The 19,844-nt window shown below is 46.5% G+C and overlaps 1 protein-coding gene and 1 non-coding gene across 2 annotated transcripts in view; both read right to left on the minus strand.

Moving 5' to 3' along the window:
- Positions 1-19,844, minus strand: part of HSPH1 (heat shock protein family H (Hsp110) member 1) — a 467,085-nt gene that overhangs the window by 129,154 nt on the left and 318,087 nt on the right. The window lies entirely within an intron of this gene.
- LOC115943466 (small nucleolar RNA U13) lies at positions 14,347-14,450 on the minus strand. The gene has a single exon (XR_004078044.1). It is a non-coding gene; the product is annotated as a small nucleolar RNA U13 (small nucleolar RNA).

A 19,844-nucleotide genomic window follows, 5' to 3' on the forward strand; every position in this document is an offset into this window, starting at 1 on the left:
TGATGGGTATTAAAGAGGGCACGTTCTGCATGGAGCACTGGGTGTTATGCACAAACAATGAATCATGGAACACTACATCAAAAAGTAATGATGTAATGTATGGTGATTAACATAACAATAAAAATTAAAAAAAAAAAGAATTTCCTGCGGCCCTGCAAGCACGCACAACTCCTACTTGCCTAAAAGAAGTCGGCACAGGCTTCAAGAATATTAGAAGGTCTATCTAACGGAAAGCAACCACTCTGGCTCTCTCATGATAACTTTTAGAAACAATTTTTAACAGAAATTGGCCTTAATAGTTGAAGACTGTTGCAAAAATGGACTTGCTATTAATAGACTGGAAGCCACTCCATAAACATACTGAAATAAAAGCCTCAGAATTGGGGCGCCTGGGTGGCTCAGTCGTTAAAGCGTCTGCCTTCGGCTCAGGTCATGATCCCAGGGTCCTGGGATCGAACCCTGCATTGGGCTTGATCCCAGGGTCCTGGGATCGAGCCCTGCATTGGGCTCCCTGCTCCACGAGAAGCTTGCTTCTCCCTCTCCCACTCCCCCTGCTTGTGTTCCCTCTCTTGCTGTGTCTCTCTGTCAAATAAATAAATAAAATCTTTAAAAAAAAAAAAAAAGCCTCAGAATTCAAACTAATAAATAACTGTTCAGCCAATAAACAAGGTGGCGAAAGCCTGAACAAGTGGTGCAAGATGACTTCCTTCCCTGCATATACATTTGCATCCTTGACATCAGTAGTATGGCAACCAGAACGAGGTCACAGCCACTGTCCGGAAATGTCTATTCTCACCTAGAGCCCAAGAGCCATGCCCACTGGGCGCACAGCCTCCCCCACTCCCCCCAATTATATTTAAACTTATCAGGGCATCAGCTGGTATGAAAAGAGTGCTGGCTGATGCAACTGTGACACCATGAAGCTGGATGGTTCTTGTAACCTCCCTCAACAAAATGCCTGGTGGAGGAGGGGGTTGCTGGGGAAAGTCTGTGGGTGCGCACACGTGCGCATAGTTCATAACTACTGAGAGGACAAAACCCACAATAACATTTTGTGATTCAGCTGACAAATCCTTTCTCTCTTTCAATCACCTGGGTTAATGAGGACCATGGAAAACATAGTTAATGCCTGAACCTCATCTCATTGTAACCCTTTGTTTCAAAGGCCTTCCTTTCTTGAGTTCCCTGCCTTCATTCTTCCCCTCTGGTGAGGCAGTTATTGAGGAATCAAATGGGAGAGGCCAGGCAGAGAAAGGAAGTGGGTCTGCAGGAAGTCAAGAATTGCTTGGGTACTTTTCTGGAATGTTCCACATTGGTTCAGTGAGGGATTCTCAACTAGTGTGTTACCATGAAACAAGTTAAGTTTCTGACCTTAAAATGCTAAAAATTAAATTAAAAAGTAGCCATTACTTATTACTTAATTACTTTGTTATTGTTCTGTTGGAAGCATTTTTTTTTTTAAGATTTTATTTATTTATTTGACAGAGAGAACGAGAGAGCACAAGCAGGGGGAGCAGTAGAAGAAGAGGGAGAAGCAGGCTCCCCACTCAGCAGGGAGCCCGATGCAGGGCTCGATCCCAGGACCCTGAGATCATGACCTGAGCCGAAGGCAGTTGCTTAACTGGCTGAGCCACCCAGGCGCCCCTGTTGGAAATATTTTAAAGCATAGCATCAGAAAAGCTCTTACCACTAAGAGATATATAGAAAATTCATATGCAAAATTGATATGGCTGTAAATATAAAACACAAGAAAGTAACATCTCACACTTTGTACTTGAGTCAACCTCCTTTGTAATTTAGGGAGACTGGTGAGAAGATTTGAGAAATGCTGGACTGTGAACTCAGGGATCAATAGGAGATAATGAGTAGACCATTTTGACTGGAGTGAAAGATTACCTAAAAGGAAAGGCCATGGGTTAGGTTGTGGACACTTCAGTTGCCAGCCAGTCTACGGGATCTGGATGCTTTCAGTAGAGAGTTGTTGAAAGTGTTTGTTTTTGTTTTTGAGAGAATGATGACTTGTGTGAAGCAAGATTTTAATCTTTAATCTTTAATCTGGCAGCTTTGTTGAGGATAGTTGAAGAAAGGAAATAACTAGGTGGGGGAGGAGGAACAAGCTGGAGATAATTGATAGGTGACAATTTCAATGGTTTAAATGCAAGATGGAGCCCAGACTAAGATGGCGGCAGAGCAGATGGAGAAGAGAGTGGAAGATATAACATTATGAATAAATAACAAAGAGGGAGCATGAATGGTTTCATGGGAACAGGGAAAGGAGAAGGAGAATAAAAAAGAGCTGGTTTTGAGCCTGGGTGAGAAGAGAATCACTATGTAATTAAGTTCCTAGAGTGCCTCTACCATATCCCAGGCCTAGGGCTAAGTGCTGGGCATCAACAGTGACAAAGAGGGACAAGATTGCCCTTGAGGAACATTTATTCTAATGGGACAGTAAGCAGTCAGAGAGGTAGAGGAATCACCAGAGCAACATAGATTACAAAAGCATAAGAGTGACAGTTTTGACTTACAGCTCTGTGTAAATCACCAAGGAAAATGAAAATCAAGGGATATTGAAAAGCCACTTACAATTAGGAGAAATGAGAATCCCTAAACACTTAATAATAACCATGACAATGCTTTTATTACCCTTTCACTGTGCTTTGTAGGGCTTATCTTATTTAATCCTCTAATAACGCCCAGGTGAGGACATTTGCCCAAGGTCAAAGAGCTAGGAAGGAGCATATCCCGGATCCAAATTCAAGTCTATCTTATTTTAAAGTCATTGTGAACTGACTTTATCCAAAAGGTCCAACCACAACTCATGGGTAATTTTGGGTATATGATGGCACTGGGACATTTAAGGTGGGTGAGAATTAGCTATGTCCTCAACCTCATTATCTTGTTATTAAGAAAGCAATTCTCAGACCAAATTTGGCCACAGATGCAGATCTTTTATTAAATAAACATTCCTTTAGAAAGCAGGCCCAGGACAGTTCATACAACTGTGAGCTTGAGGATTCCACCTCTTGTCTAAAAGCTTTCCTTGAGTCAGAAGCTACAACATTCAATGCCATCCCTATGGACATGGCCTCAGGCCTCGCTGGATTCCTACAGCCCATTCACGCATGGGCTGGGGAGCACCTTCCCAATATCTACCCAGTCCTCAAAACTTGAATACTTTTAATTTTAATATTGAGAGCCTATTTCTAATATTCACCATGTAGACCAGCAAGCCTCTCATTTCACCAATAGAAACTCACTTCTGATACTCACTATCTTAATTTTCAAAGCCTCAGGTGGCGATTGAGATCAGGAGAGCTGATGCTTTTCTGATGTAATCCCAGCTGTCCACCCTTGGGAGTTGAATTTCTCTATTGCCCTTGTTTTTTTTAAATTTATCTTTAAAGATTTTATTTATTTATTTGCCAGAGAGAGAGCGTGCAAGCAGGGTAAGCAGCAGGCAGAGGGAGAAGCAGGCTCCCCGCTGAGCAAGGACCCCCCAAGGCGGGACTCGATCCCAGGACACTGGGATCATAACCTGAGCCGAAGGCAGATGCTTAACCAACTGAGCCACCCAGGGGTCCCGCCCTTGGATTTCTAAGGGCAACTAAATGCCCCTAGAGTTGAGGTTTCCACTAATACAAAATCCTGCTCTCATGCTCAATGTCAAACTATTTTATTATTATTATTTTTTTAAGATTTTATTTATTTATTTGACAGAGAGAAAGAGAACAAGTAGGCAGAGAGGCAGGCAAAGGGAGAGCGAGAGGCAGGCAAAGGGAGAGTGAGAAGCAGGCTCCGCGCTGAGCAGGGAGCCCGATGCGGGGCTCGATCCCGGGACCCTGGGATCACGACCTGAGCAGAAGGCAGCCGCTTAACCGACTGAGCCACCCAGGCGCCCCTCAAGGTCAAACTATTTTAAAGTAAATTATGAACATTGTAAAGTAAACCCATATTTTTAACTCTTACTCCTTAAAACCGTAATACGGGTTTTTTTGAAAAATGGTATCAATAAACTATAAAGTACCTATATTATTCTTTTTAACCAGGGAATCTTAACCTCATGGCCCAAGCATGAAAATAACAGCTAACAATAGCTAGCTGTCATCATGGGCAAGGCATTGTGCCAAGGGCTTCAGATATATCTACTCCTTTAGCCTTCAGAACAAACCGATGAAGTAGATGTCATTATTACATGCCCATTTTACAAAGGGGGAAAGTGAACCTAGAAGAGAACAAGTCATTTGACCCAGATCAGACGGCTTGAAGCTAACGGATGTGGGATACAGGTCTGGAGCTTGAGGGTGAGGAAGCTCAAAAACCCTAAAATTATCCTCAGGATTGTACATGTGTACATCCTTATCGTTCATGTTGTTCCTGGGGGTGGAGGGTGGGGAAGGGCTGTGGTGAGGTTCTATGACTCTCATTGGATTCTTAAAGACTTTCAGCACCATGATCTAAACCAGCACCATCAGAATCCAGACGCCTTGCTTGACAGTTGCCTGTCGTAAGTCATCTTCCTAATGGAAGCTCGAAGCAGATGTTTCATTTCCTCTTCTGCGGACAGACATATTGAACTGGGTCTTTTAATCTAAAAACACAGCAACATTATCCTAATTTATGGAAAACATGTCAGATAAGAAAAATCACATTCATAAGAAATCAATTGATCTTGGGTATTTATAATTTATTTTTCTGAATTTTCCAATTTAGAACTGGGCTCAAAGAGAACAGGATGGCTTCACACTGTGAAAAATAAAAATATGGGTCTTTTTTTTTTTTAATTGTTTCTTTGTTAAAGAAAGAGACTTTAAGGAATTTTCCTGATAATGGCTGTATAAGCCTTCCAGACTTTGTAGGTAATTTCTAACTCTATGGTCCTTTGCTGTTTGAAAAAAATAATCTACTCCCATATTTATTTGGACCAGAGCAAATGACCATGTTTCCTTTGGCTTTGGTGGGATGTTGACAGAACAGATAATTGGAATATCTGTTGATTTGTTGATAAGGCAAACTGATTCAAGAAAGAAGAGGAGGGGAGATAGAGGAAGTAGATATTTTCTTGAAATAATTTGTCCTTCTGTCTTCCTTCTGAGTTATCTTGAGTTGTAATGAGACAGTATTTCAGGAATTAGCACAAAAAGAGAATATACGGTTTCTCTGATCCTTTCTCTACTTCACATTTACCTTAAGAATTGTTTGAAATTTGTACAGAAAAAGGCATATAAATTTTATAATAACTTGCACCATATTCTACTTACACATGTCCAGCAGGCCACTGCTTTACTGCCCAGGCTGTACTCCAGAAATTAGGCTAAAACAGGCAAATGACTGATTGTCCTTTGAGGCTCATTTGCCCCTTACACAAAGAGTTCCTGTGAGCACCGAAGCTTGGTTCAGTATAATATGAGGATTTGGTTACATTATGCAGAAATGCATGAACTTCCCACTGTAATGTTTGGGTATGCAAAATTGAGAAGTATTTTGGGTTACTATATCAGACTGAGGGAGAAAATGGTGTGGAAATTGATTTTTCCAAAGCCTCAACATTTCAAATGCAAAAACTCTTTTATCTGGTTACTTCTGGGGGAAATAACAGCTGGGAGCTAATGAATGGGAAGAGACACCAAGATATCTCAGTTCCATGTTGGTCTGAATTCCACTTCCATTGCCAGTCCTGGTAGATGCTTAATCATGAGGCTGAACATCTAGAAGTCTCTTCCAACCAGCAGCGGGTGGCCAGCATGCTTTGGGGCCACTTTCTCAGAGCTTGTCATGGTCAGATGCTGATTTATTCATATCCTCTTGCCTGATCCCCAACTTCCGTGTGACTCCCATCCCCCACACATATGTGGACCACGGCAAAAGGGAAGCATTTCAGGCTGGAGTTCATAAAGAGAGCCTTTAAATATGAATGGTTTCCTCCTTCTTCAAACACCTAAGCCATTCCCACTTTACACTATAGTGGTTTACCTTTATTTCTTCTCTAAATATTTCATTTGTGTTTACCCCAGTCTCCTCGACTGTATTGTAAATTCCATGAGACAAAAGCCTTTGTCTTACATTTCTCTTGTATATATATATATATTTTAAAGATTTTATTTATTTGTTTGACAGAGGGAACACAAGCAGGGGGAGTGGGAGAGGGAGAAGCAAGCTTCCCCTGAGCAGGGAGCCTGATGCGGGACTCGATCCCAGGACCCTGGGATCATGACCTGAGCCAAAGGCAGACCCTTAACCCACTGAGCCACCCAGGTGCCCAGACGTTAAGGTTCGAAGCCAACGGCCAAGAAAGAATTCTCCAGACATCTTTGGTGCAAACAGGTGGCTTTATTAAAGTGTGGGGACAGGACCCGTGGGCAGAAAGAGCTTTTTAACCACAAGAATGCTATGAGTTTAGTAGATACCCAGTGAGTACCAATGGATTAATTCCTTCTTTTGATGTGACAGAAGCTTTTGTGGATGTTGTGTTTTCTCTAGTAGATAGAAACCTTCATGAGGACAGAAACTATGTATTAATCATTTTTGTATCTTATGCAACATCCAGTTTAATTTATTGATCAGGATACAGGCTCAGTAATTTTCCTGGAGGGACTGAATGGATAAGGCAGCAATAGGCAGATCAAGTTTTGTGATGGGCTCAACAGAACAATTTATAGTGTTAGAAATGGGGCTGGGTGGTATTTAAATTTTCTTCCTTGCATGAGATCACTTACCTAGCATGGTTTGACCACTCTCTTCTCCTGGAACATTTTCTTCATTTGGCTTCCAACAAGACTCTGCCCACCTGCTGTCTTCCCAACTCATCCTCTGTTGCCAGGTCCTCCCCAGCCTCATCAAGGGGGAGAGCTCAGGTTTGGTGTGAGGATCTCTTGGGCGTGTTCTTACATTTAAACTGAATCCCTGAGTATTCTTCTTTACATTTGCCAATTTCGAAGATTTTGTCTCTGACTTTTTTTTTTTTTTTTACCTCCAGCCTTTTTTTTTTAAAACCTCCAGACTAAAATATCTAGTTTCCCTCATGTCTACTTAATATATCCAAAACAGAACCTCTGATTGCTCCAAACCGCAAATCGCTTTCTCCTCCAGGGGTCCTTGTGTTAATACATGGCAACTCTATACTAACTGCTCGGGACAAAGCGTTGGGGTCAACTCTGACTCTTCTTTCTGCATATCCACTTCTGAGCAAACTGTCAGTTTTGCCTTCAACAGACATTTAAGAAGTCCGGCCATCCGCACCCTGCCATCTCTCTCCACCCTGTTCTGAGCTTCCACCATCACTGCAGCGTGAGCTCTGTGAGGGCACAGACCTTGTCTGTTTTGTTTGTTGTGGTATCTTCAGTTCCTGGTGCATTGCCTGGCACATCGTGGATGCTTAGCACCCATTTGATGAGTAAATCTCTTGCCTAGATTATTGTAGTAATCTCTGAACTTGAGATTTCTCAACCTCAGCACCAGTGACATTCTGGGCTGGGTAATTCTCCGGTGGGGGCTTTGTGTGCACTGTAGGATGGTCAGCAGCGTCGCTGGCTTCTACCCACCGGATGGCACTTGCACCCTCCCCTCTCACCTCAAGTTGGGACAACCAAAAATGTCTCCAGACATTGCCAAATGTCCACCAGGGGGCAGAACCCCCGCCATAGTTGGTATTCCGCTTTCTGCTGGTGCCCCCATGGTCTCTGAGCAGCCAGATCGATTCTCTAAACTTGTTAAGCCAAACCATTGCTTCCCATGGACTCAGAGTAAAATCCAAATACCTTACAATACCTGCAAGCCCTCTCTCTTCTCCTCTGACCTTGTCCCTCCCCACTGCTCTGTCTGTCTCAGACCCATTCTTTGCTTATCTTCCAGATATACCAGGTGTGTTCCCGAGCCTTAGGGCCTCTATGCTTGCTATCCCCATACCTAGAATTCCCTGCTCCCAGACCCCCTGAGGAAGCCTATAAAGCAGCATTCTAGCCTTGGCACCCCATATTCCTCCACCTGGCTTCTGTGCCTCTACTGTTCTTAACACCTCTTGATGGACAAACGTGCCTAGAATAGTTCCTGGCGGTGGTTACGTGCTCAAAACACGTGTGTTGAGTGAATGACAAGTGGACAGATGGGTGGACACAGAAGACAGTGGTTTATTGAGGTCTTCGCTGGCCTCCTTCCTCTTCTGTCTTTGGCTTTCTCATAATTCTTGCCAAATCATGGTTGGTTCTCCTTCCTCCTAACATATGACCAGAACTCTGCAAATGATATGAAACCAAGCACCACAGACAACAAAAAGCCTCACAGGGACTATCTTCCAGAAACTGGCTTAGACTCAGTCCCATTTATGTCCCAGGATTTGGGCTTTCTTTGGGGTTCTCCAGGCAACTCCTTAGTCTTGACATGGTCATGGGCAAGTTATTTTTCCCACCTGTGCTCCAGGCCTTTGTCTTTTAAATGGGATAATGTGTAATAGAATTCCGAGAGCCATCGTGAGGGTTAGGGGAATCATTTATACGTGTAAAGTGCTCAGGCACGTGGCAAGCCCTGGATAAATATTCGCTAGTATTATTAGTCTGTGTATATGCTGTCTTCATGAGGATTTCTTCATGGTTCCTGCACGACACATGTATTGACAGCCTACTCTATGTTACATGCTGTGCTAGGTACCAGGATATGGGTTGAATAAGACAAACCGGGTCTCTGTCTTCCCGGAACTTACATTCTATTTTGAGGATACAGAGACAATAAGCAGATAAATGAAAAATTATGAGCTAGTGCGAAGTGTGATGATAAAAATAAAATAGAATGAGGAGATCGGGAGGGATCTAGGAGGGACTTGCTGTAGGTCTCCTATCTAGAAAAGCTGCTTTTCAAGGTAATTTTAAGCTGTTACCTGAATGACAAAAGGTAGCAGCCAGCCAAACACCCAGGGCAAGAATTTTTCAAGCACAGTAAGCAGTTCATGCAGAGCCCTAGCAGGGCTCAGGGTTGGTATGTTTGAGGGGCAGAAGGCAGACCAGTGTTGGTAGGCTGGGGTGAATGTCATGCGGGAGACTAGAAGAAAGTGAGGTCAGAGGGGTCGAGTCGTGTGCATTGTAGACCACGTGAAGGGGTTTGGATATATTTTTTTAGAAGGCTAGGGAATCATTGGAAAGTTTAAAATGGGAGAATGGCATTTTACAAAGATCCCTCTGACTGCCGCTGGGTTGAGAATGGCCTGCGGAGAGGCAAGCCTTAAAATAGGGACAGCAGTGGGGGACAATGACAAGTAAAACACGTGGCCGATGGGGGTGATGTGATGGGAGGTTCTGTCACAATGTGATGCTTAGATGCAGCTCTGAATCTTGTCACTAACATGAGGTATCATCACACCAGGCAGGATGTGGTACCAGATATCTCTGACCAGTCCTCCCGACCCAGGCTGGTGAGGGGTTCACCCGTTCAGCTCTCTTGCCTTTTTTCTCTCCCAAGAGGTTTCACTGTAAACTTGTAATGTCATCTGTGGGTGGTGGGAAGGGTGAAGCTAAAACTTTCTTTACTTTTAGAACTTTACTTTTAGAACTTTCTTCTATGGCTCCCAGGAATATTAAGGTAAGCTAAAATTTTGTGGAATCTAAGGAGGGGAGAACAACAGTATCTGATCGAGAATTCTGTGCTGACGATGGACTATTTATTAAGTATCAGCTTTTTGACAGTGACAGTAACTACATGTGAATGATGTTTGTTTTAAGAATCTTGAAAAAAACTTGGAGACTTCTTCTAACGGTTAAAAACAGAAAGGCCCCTTGTGCTCCCGTTCCATAAATTCTATTATGAATGAGGCTGTTTCACATTTAATAAACAGTCACTGGTTTGGAAGGATTTCTTTTCTGGATCTAGTGGACTGAAGGCCAGAGTTGTTGTTGCTGTTGGTTTTTTTCCTGTTCTAATTTACACCACTATTTATAGACCTACCATTTTCCATACTTAGAATACTTTCCAGAATGCAGGAAAGAGGCCAAATGAAGTTGCTACAGGTCTTCTACCTCCTGGTTATTCGCAAGAAGCAAACCACCCTGACGAGAAGGCTTGTCCCTGAAGCAATGGTCTTTGATCCGGGCCGTGTCAGCTGTCTCCTCCGTTTGTCCATACAAGATCCCTTCTTGGGCAGTCAAGGGTTGCCAGATCAAATTACAGGACAGCCAGTTAGATTTCAATTTAAGATGTTAGAAAAATGAATCATTTTTTTAGGATCAGTATGTCCCAAGCTTTATCTGGACAGATAGTCGTCGTTTATTTGAAATTCAAATTGAACGGGGCATCCTGTGTTTTTATTTGCTAAGGTGGCATCCCTAGCCCTGGTCAGGGATGGGTGTGAAGCCTCCGCCGCAGGAGGGGCCACTAACACTGCACATCAGCTGCCCCCTCGGGCCTGTCCATCTCCGGTCACCCACGTCCCTTAACACAGCTGGACTGCAAGTGGGTATTGTCACTGGAGTGAACAGCTCTCTCTCTTTAGCTACCTTCCTGTGTCTCAATTAGACTTCACATGGCTGTATTTAGGACATTCTCTCCTTCCCTTGTAGTAGGAACCCTATAGTAGAAGTTATTTTCCATCCATCCATCCATCCAATAGGTATTTATAGAACACCTTTTAAGTACCAGACACCAGGCAGCAAATCCATAATCTCCCTGGGAACATGTCATGTGGACAACTCATGTTCTGTCTTGGAGCCAGCTTCTTGGAAGTCCTCCAGAGCATAGGAAGCAGTTGTTACAATGAAAAAAACATCTCTGAGCCCAGCATCTCTGGGCTTGTCCAGCGGAGCCTATATATCTCAGATGCCACTGGTCACCCTGGAATTAGTCCTGACCTGTGACATGTGGTACAGGGAAGCTGAAAGCCAGACAGGATGGTCCTGTTGTATCAGTTAGGGAAGGATACTTGTAACAAACAGACCTCCGCATGTATAATCACACTAGAAGTTTAGTACTTCTGGGCAGGTGTAAAGACTGTGGGGCAACCCACTCAGCACACTCATTTGGGGACTTGGACTGGCAGAGGCTCTGCCATCTTCATCAGGTCACTGTTCACTTCCAAGGTTGCCCAGGGGTCATCAGTCCAGCCAGCCATGAGAGGACCAGAGCATGGAGGCGTGCGTGGGAGAGTTGACCAAGCCTGGAAGCGGCCCACATCACTTCCTTTCAGATCCCTTGGATAGCCACATGGTCACTCTTAGTTGCAAGGGAGGCCAGGCAGCATGTGCCCGGAAAGAAGAAATGAACGTGGGTCTGGTTAATGTCTCTGAGCCTCAGTTCCCTCTTTTTCGAAATACTCCACCGATTGCCTTCCAGGGCCAGTTGGTAAAATCTCTGCTGGGACCCACCACTGGCAGGTGGCAACATTCCCTAGCTCCCCTGTCCCAGCATCAGACTTCGCACCCCCACCCTGGGGAGAAAGGAGACCTGATCCCTCTTCCATTCTCCCATCCGCCTGCTTCTTGGTTCTTGCCCTTCTCAAACCAGCTGCCTAGAGCAAAGCCACTTTACCTCACCCGTTGTGTTCCAGCAGTTCACTTACTGCTGGTCGCTTTGCAACTTTGAGTGCATTTCTCCATAAAAACAGCTGTACGTGGATCAAGGCAACTCTAAGGGGAAGGGGATGCTGGAGGGAGGCTCTGGCACCTGGGCAGTTCCCCCAGTAGCATCTGAGAAGGCTCTGCAGCAGGGAGTGCGGGTGGAGTTCCATGGGCCCCAGAGGCTTTGTGAGGGGCTGGTTCCCATGGCAACCAAGGGGTGGCCTCCAAGGCAGCAGCGACTGAGTAGACTTGGTTAGAAGCTGACAGTAAGCCCAGTGCTTATAAACCTGGACTTGCCCATGGCTGCAACCTGGAGCAGAGCGCCTTTCAAGCTGGGAGACTTCGTTAGCAGCATGCCCTATGCAGTGCAGTGTCCATGTCATTGATCATCTGCTTGCCAAACACCGGGGTCGGTACTGGGAACCCCAGGAATAAGACACAGTCAGTGGCCCTTGCAGTGAACATAGATGGACAACAGAAAGGAACGGTGACCCGGACAGGGAGGAGGTAGTCAGGAAGGCTCTGGGAGGAGAGACTTAGTCTGAGCCATGGCCACAGCATGTGCAGAAACGTGGAGTGAAACTGCAAAATGCTTTGATGAGAGTGAGTGTGTGTGTGTGTGTGTGTGTGTGTGTTGGAGGGGGGGAGCTATTAGCAGGCACAGGATCAGGAGCACCCCAAGGACCTTGGGTCATGACCTGGGAGCATGTGGACCTGGAAGCTTCTCAGAGATGAGCATTTGAGGTGGGTGAGTCCACTGGATCCATGAATATTTTCAAACATTTTTATCTAGTTTTAGCTTCCTTGAATTCATATACACGGAAAAAAGACTTGAGGATGTTTCTCCAATGTCTGGCGTATCTCACCCACTGACAAGTCCCGTCTCTACTCTCCAGATGATCCTGATTGTGTCCTGGGCTGGAGACTAAAGCTGTAACCCTCTGCCCCGGTGGAAGACTTGTCATCACAGTGTCTGCCCTGCAGGGGGCGTCTTTGCATATAGTGGGCGTTCTTTCCCTTGGCTCCGCTCTCCCTGGCATCTACCTTCTACACCTGAGGCCCACTTTAAGGTCCAGCTGTCCACACTCCCTAGATGGACAACTGTCCTGGTTTTAGCACTGAAAGTCCCATGTCCCATGAAACTTCTCAGTCTCAGGGTTAACCTCCAGGACAGAGAGGGAAAGTCTGAGCCCAGACCAGGTTTATAGGATTTTGACTGCAGGGAGGCCATGGAAAGAAGGTTGGCTTTGGAGCCAGGCCTGCCCAGCTGAAGCTTGCTTTCTCTGCTCCGTCTTTCTCTGTGTGATCTTGAAGAAGTTACTTTATCTTTTTGAACATTAGTTTCCTCATCTGTTAATAGTATAAAGAATACTTATCTTAAAGGAATGGAAATAATGTATGTTAAACACGGTCAGGTAGGAAGTGCTCAGTAAATGTTATTTTCTAGAGTGAAGGCATATCAGACAGTCACCACAGAATGTGAAAAAGTGTAGTGAGCTTTTATATTGAAGGTTGAGGACACAAAGGGGGAGCATATAACTACCTCTGGGGGTCAGGGAGGTCCCACAATTACTACAAATTGCTGACGAGACTGGAGGTGGGGGCTCTCCTGCCTCTCACACATCCACTGTAGACTGTGATTAAAAATTAGAGAAAAAGGAGGGCGCCTGGGTGGCTCAGTTGGTTAAGCGACTGCCTTCGGCTCAGGTCATGATCCTGGAGTCCCGGGATCGAGTCCCGCATCGGGCTCCCTGCTAGGTGGGGAGTCTGCTTCTCCTTCTGACCCTCCTCCCTCTCATGCTCTCTGTCTCTCATTCTCTCTCTCTCAAATAAATAAAATAAAATCTTCAAAAAAAAAATTAGAGAAAAAGGAAATGCAGTATAGTGAGAACATACTGAGTAGCAAATAAATTTGAGTGGTGAGGTTAACAGACATGAAGTACAAGCAGTCTCTGAACTCCAGTTCAGTTCATGGTGGGAGAAGAATCTGTAGGTGGGAGATTCTAAAGTCTGCAAGGGCTCTGGAGGAGAGAGCTGGGTAGGCTTGGTCAGAGAGTATAGGCATTCCAGAATTCTTGGGAAGCTCTAGAACATTCTAGTATATTCTGGAATTACTTCCTATGGGTAAAGCCAGAGGGCAGGGAGAAGTTCACACGATTCTGTTTGTGAGTAAGAGATTGGGTTTGTTGACTTGTCTGCTTGTGGGCTGCTCCAGACAGGACTACAGCAATCTTGTAGTCACATGTGGAGAGTTCTGCCCCTTTAAAGAGGCCGGGACTCCAGATAGTGAAGCAAACTTCCTCCAAGAGTGTGGCCAGGTCTAAATTGTACCGTGATTTCTTTTCCAGAAAGCCTGAACAATATTAACTGTGGAAAATCGGTACCTTCCTCCTATCCCCCTCCACACTTGGATGTGTCCTCTTCAAGGTCGTCTTCTGTGCTGAAGCTGTGGAGAAGGTACTTTTCTTTCTTGTTCAGGAATCAGAGCTCCTTCACAGTCGAGATTGTCACTGACAATGACATGAAGCAAGATTAGTGATGTGCAGGTCTCCAATCTCTCAAGAATGCTTCAGCTCTCAGGACCAGTGGCTCCAATAATGGTGATGGGGAAGACGATGCTGGAAGGAACAGCTGGATCTATACTATCCCAAATGGTGGAGAATTAATTATCAGCCGTACTCCCTCCCCAGAGCTGTGTGAGGAAGCAGCTTATTATCAAGGGCAAGTCTGGATCTGCAGTCCTGTGCGGACCAGAATAAATGTTCTGCCCTGACTTCTCTGTTAAGCCATCTTTTTTTTTTTTCCTCCAAGTTCATGTCAGACGGGTAACGTGCCGAGGTTGTAACAAGGTTGGAGGGGGGCACAGAGCGCACAACGGCGTGAACACCCAATCATCACGCTCATGAGCTATGAAAGGATCCGTTAAGCCATCTTTCTCCCCTTCACTCTGCGAGGGACTAAACATTATTACTGAGACCACGTGCACCTCGTAAACTGTTGAGCCGCTACCTGGGGGACCACTGAGAGGTGACAGTGACCCACAGGCATTTAAAATGTAAGCTCCTGGGGCACCTGGGTGGCTCAGTTGGTTAAGCAACTGCCTTCGGCTCAGGTCATGATCCCGGAGTCCCGGGATCGAGTCCCGCATCGGGCTCCCTGCTCAGTGGGGAGTCTGCTTCTCCCTCTGACCCTCCCCCCTCTCATGCTCTCTCTATCTCATTCTCTCTCTCAAATAAATAAATAAAATCTTAAAAAAAAAATAAAATAAAATGTAAGCTCCTGGGGCGCCTGGGTGGCTCAGTCGGTTACGCGTTTGCCTTCCGCCCAGGGTCCTGGGATAGAGCCCCGCATCAGGCTCCCTGCTTGGCGGGAAGCCTGCTTCTCCCTCTCCCACTCCCCCTGCTTGTGTTCCCTCTCCTGCTGTGTATCTCTCTGTCAAATAAATAAATAAAACCTTAAAATATTAAAAAATAAAATAAAATAAAATGTAAGCTCCTTCAGGTAGAAATGTCCTTGAGAACAGCATCTTACCAGGGCTGTCTCTTACTGAAGTGGTCCTGGCAGCAGGTGGAGGGGGCTTCGGTATGCTTGGCATTTCTCTATGCATGATTTAGGTCACTAAAAAAATACAGTAAATTCCTAAGTAGGGCCCCCTGAATTCGGTCCCATAAAATGTGGGCCTGTGTTTTAATGAGGTAGGTGGAATGACCAGGGGGCAAGGAGCAATCACCCTCCCTGTATATTCATCTGATCTTATGTTATTGTGAGTGCATTATCATGGGACTTCATTATGTATTAGATAGAAATATCATTTCCACCAAGTGCAAAGGGAGCACAATTTACGTGCATTTCCAGATGTAGTTGAGAAATTTGCAGGCAGTTGGGTCACGGTTCGAGCTGGGGAGGAGGTCCGGGAATAGCTCTGTCCAGATGCTCTGACCCTAGCACCACAACCCCTTCCTGTCACCCAAGCAGGGAGTCCATGGGTGGGATGGGGTTGACTCTGGTGCACACCTGCAGAGCCCCCGAGCTGGGCAGGGAGCCCTTCAGAACAGCGCCTGGGTGCCCCCTCCCCTGAGGACCTGCTAGTGAGCACGGTAAGGCTTCTGGATCTCATTAGGCCACAGCTGTCCCAGCCTGTACACCCTGAGCAAAGCGTGGGCCTGGTTTCCATCACTTGAGTGTTGATTCGTCCTGTAATCATCATCAGAGGGCACATTCCAGGTTCATGGTTTAAGGAAAAGCATACTTTTGTCTGCCACTGAGGAGCCATTTCATCCTGAGCCTTTAATGCCTGTCCTGGCTCCGCCCCGCCCTCTCCCCTATCCGCATCTGACCGCACAGCTTTGATTTCAGGGGCAGGTCAGCAGGATGCTTGGAAAGGCACACAGGCCCCTTCTCTGGATATTCCTAAGTGCTTAAAAGTGCAAATGTGGCCAGATAAATGTGTGCTGTGTTCCTGTGCTGGGGACGCCTCAGAGAGGCGCTGGGCTCTGCGTCTTTATTGGAAACACCCATAAACCGCTGGCCTCAAAGCTCTGTTGTTTTCGTGCCGGGCTTACGTGATGTCTCCTCCGGGCTGCCAAGCTCCCTCTGACCAAATTGCTGCTTGAAGTCCCGTACCAAACGTGGCTTCCCGAAGCCCCAGCCTGCTCCCACACAGCTGGCTGGTTGGCTCTCACATGCAGGGGTGAGTTCTCAACACATTAACCCACTCTCCTCTGCATCAGGTGACACCTGGGCCACCTATCATCAGGGACGGGGGAAGTGAGGGAGCTCTGCTCAGCCAGGCACCCATTCACCCACGTGAGACTTTCAAAGCCAACTGGGAGCTAAGGTTTAGGGTGTATCCCGAGGGCAAAGGGACAGAGTTTGTCTCTGAGTGCAATGAACCTACCTTCAACATTTTCTCTCTTTCTTTCTCTCTCTTTCTTTCTTTCTTTCTTTCTTTCTTTCTTTTTCTTTCTCTCTCTCTCTCTTTCTTTCTTTCTTCTTTCTCTTTCTTTCCTTTCTTCCTTCCTTCCTTCTTTCTTTCAGTAGGCTCCATGCCCAACGTGGGGCCTGAACTCATGACCCTGAGATCAAGAGTCAGATGCCCTCCATTGCTTTAAGTTATAACTAGCCCAGGCAATAACAGCCAGCTATCTGATAATCGAGGACGGACGGGATTTCTATTGGCCGGATAACCAGAAAATTAAGGCTTCTGTTTTAAATAGCTTCACAGAAGGAAAAAAAAAAAAATACATATTTTAGCTACAGGCAGGTTCTATTGTTTCTGAGCCCCCAGGGAGGTCGGCCTGCTGGCTGTGGGCTTGGCTGACTCACGGTGAGAGGGTGGCCCTCGAGGCTGAGCTCGGTGGCACCCAGCTGATGACTCGCGCGCAGAAAGCCAGCGCTGGCCGTGGGGGGCAGGGATGAGCAAGTCAGGGCTAGCTCCCGATGCCAGGCATCTGGGGTCGGTTAGGGATCCGTGGTGCCGGAGGATCTAAAACAGTTGCAAGCAGCAGGGCAGGCTCTGTCTGGTACTACCAACAGTGGAACGCAGGACAGACTCAATCCCACCATCCCTAGGTAAACATTTCACCGCTGGCAAGGCCTTTTCCTCAAGCGGGATCGCCACGGCTAGGGTTTAACCACCTGCCAGGGCAATGATCAATGACTTGATTGGTCACTGAGCTTTTGCCGTAGACGTCAAATTCACAGTCGTTGGGGGAGGTATCTGCCAACTTCTGATGAACAATTGAAGCCAACCTAATCTGATTTCACTCCCACCTTATATTTTGAAGCTGTAGGTTCTCGCGAGTCTTTGACAAGAATGTTAGGTCTTTATATATAGTCTCTCTCATTGTTGCGCCTGCCCGACACAAGGTTAACTTCATGGCAAAGTTGGATTTTTAGCCACAGGCATCGGGGACTTCAGAGGACCCAGCGCGGAGGGGAAGTGGGGAGACAGCCGAGGCTGACTCCAGGAGGCAGAGGGGTAAGTGAGGTCTCCTGGCTGGCAGGATACAGAGGCCAGGCGGGATGACCTGGAAAGATAATAGAACCTTCCCAGGCCTAACTTCATCCCAAGCTGCTATGCAGCAGATCCTGAAGTTTGTTCCTGGCCCAGGATGGTTCTTTAGTGTTCTTGCTGCCCAAGCCCTTCTTTGATGACACTGCCTTTTGTCCCCCGATTCCAGCCACGTGGACCAAAAGAGGGTTGTCATCCTTTTCTGTGTCTCTGCCTCCCTGGCCTCAGTCCCTTGAGGGGAGGACATTGGAGACAGTCCCTCCCTGAGCCTTATTGGAACTGCAGATGGTGGGGGAGAGGTGTTCCTTGTTGGGAGGGGGAGAAGAGCCTGCAAGCTGCTGGTGGTCGTGTCCCCCCACCTCCTAGAGAAGAGAGGGTCCACCACCTTTTGATGAGAATGAAGCTAACATGCTGAGAGAAGCATGTGACTAAAGTGGCTGGAAGTTTCTGTGAACTTGAGTCCCTGCTCCAGTAGTTCCTGAGGCTAGGGTGCTTCCGCCATCATTTGGTTAGATGAATCAGTGTGCTCCTCATTTTGCCCAAGTTCAAGTTGTGTTCCTTGCTGTGATACGTGCTAATGGTTTCTTAGCATTCTACACGTGTTGTTACTATTATTTCTGGTGCACAATTTCTGGCACGTTTTGGCAGCCAAGCCCCCATTCCGTTCAACAACTCCCAACATGCGGGGTTGGCGTGGGCAGCAATCACACTGTGCTAAGGCTTAGAAGCCAGAGAAGACTTTGCTTCTTACCATCGGTACCTGGCACTGAAAACACACTTTCAGCTCCTGTTTTATAACTGAGTCAATACTTGGTTACACTCAGTTATAAACAGTCAATATTTAGACATAAAATAGGAGCTAAAGAGTGTCATTTCACTCTCCACTTGGCGAGATATTTTGTATACACCGGGCAAGGTCAAAGGCAACACCCAGAGAGTTTAATTTGGGATGACATAACCTTCTGCGAATTTTAAGGTCTGTGGTCTTTGTGGAGGTTGGCAACATTAGCTTCCACCTCCAATGAGGCGTGAGCAAGGAGGATTTAGATCAGAAGCCAGATTTCACTATTCTTTCCAATCATCCTACAAATGTCAATTCGGTTCAACAAATAACAACAGAACATGCACCATGCTGGAATCATAAAGTTGAGTCCTGGTCTCATAGACAGACCATGAGTAGTTCTAAGACACTGATTTCATCCTATTACTCAAAGACCCTTCAGCAGACTCCCCAGATATCCTCAGAATAAAGTGTTGGCTGGGACTAGCTCTCAAGGCCCTGCGTGACTTTCTGCGGCTCGCCTGTCATCCTTACCTTCTGGGTTTCTGTGGCTGTTCCCCACGCTCGCCCAGCGGCCTGCCTCCCCTGCCTCTGGGAGGCCCAGCCTCCATGCTGAGAAGGTTCTTCTTCCCTCACTCCCGCCCCTGACTGTCCACATCCTACCCACCTATAGGGTCCAACTCATGTTCTTTCCTCTTTAAATCTTCCCAAGTCTGGTCCTTTCACATCTTTCCAGTGGAATTTCCCCACCATTTATTTTTTAAACTCTCTCACATGGGGACTTCTATGGTTGTTTTAAATTGTGTCCTATCCCATATCCAGGTGTCCATCTACCCCTTGAGGCAGCTAGTATCCCCAGAGCAGCAGAGGGGGCGAGGGCAGAGGGTCTAGGTTTGAGTCTCGGTTGAGGGATCTTGGGCAGGTGCTCCGCCCCCTCTTCTACGGAGGCCTCCCTCGTCCCCTCTGCCTGCAGTATACCTCCCCTTGTCGGCCTGGTGGTCTCTGCTGTCTGCAGTGCTTAGCTCAAGGCTTCCTTCCTTAGAGGGACCTCCCCAGTCACCCCCACTGCCCACCTGAGATCCTTCCCCTGGACTCCCAATCCGGGGTAGACCCCTCACTGAGTCTCGTCACCCCAAGCTGGCCTTCCTTGTTGAGATGTCCGCCTCCCCAACCTGCCAGGACCCCCTGGGCTCAGAAAGGCCATTCGATTCCTCTTGGATTCCCAGTGTTACTGAGGACCTGGTGTCTAGCAAGGACTTAATACAAGTTCACTCAATGAAGATGAAGTGGGCCTGCCTACCCCACAGAGTAAGGTTTCCCAAATAAATAACAATAAAATAATAATTCTCTGATAATGACAACTAGCAAAGGGCCATGTACCTGGCGCTGTTCTGGACCACTGTCACCTGTCACCCAGTGGCACACCCCATGAGGTAAGGACTATCACTATGTCCACTGTAAGGATGCTTGTATTAGCTTCCTTATGTGTCGGTAATAAGTGACCACAAACCTAAAAGTC

Source organism: Leptonychotes weddellii, chromosome 3 (assembly GCF_054177405.1).
Source record: "Leptonychotes weddellii isolate Sample4059 chromosome 3, ASM5417740v2, whole genome shotgun sequence".
In the NCBI taxonomy this organism is placed as follows: domain Eukaryota; kingdom Metazoa; phylum Chordata; class Mammalia; order Carnivora; family Phocidae; genus Leptonychotes; species Leptonychotes weddellii.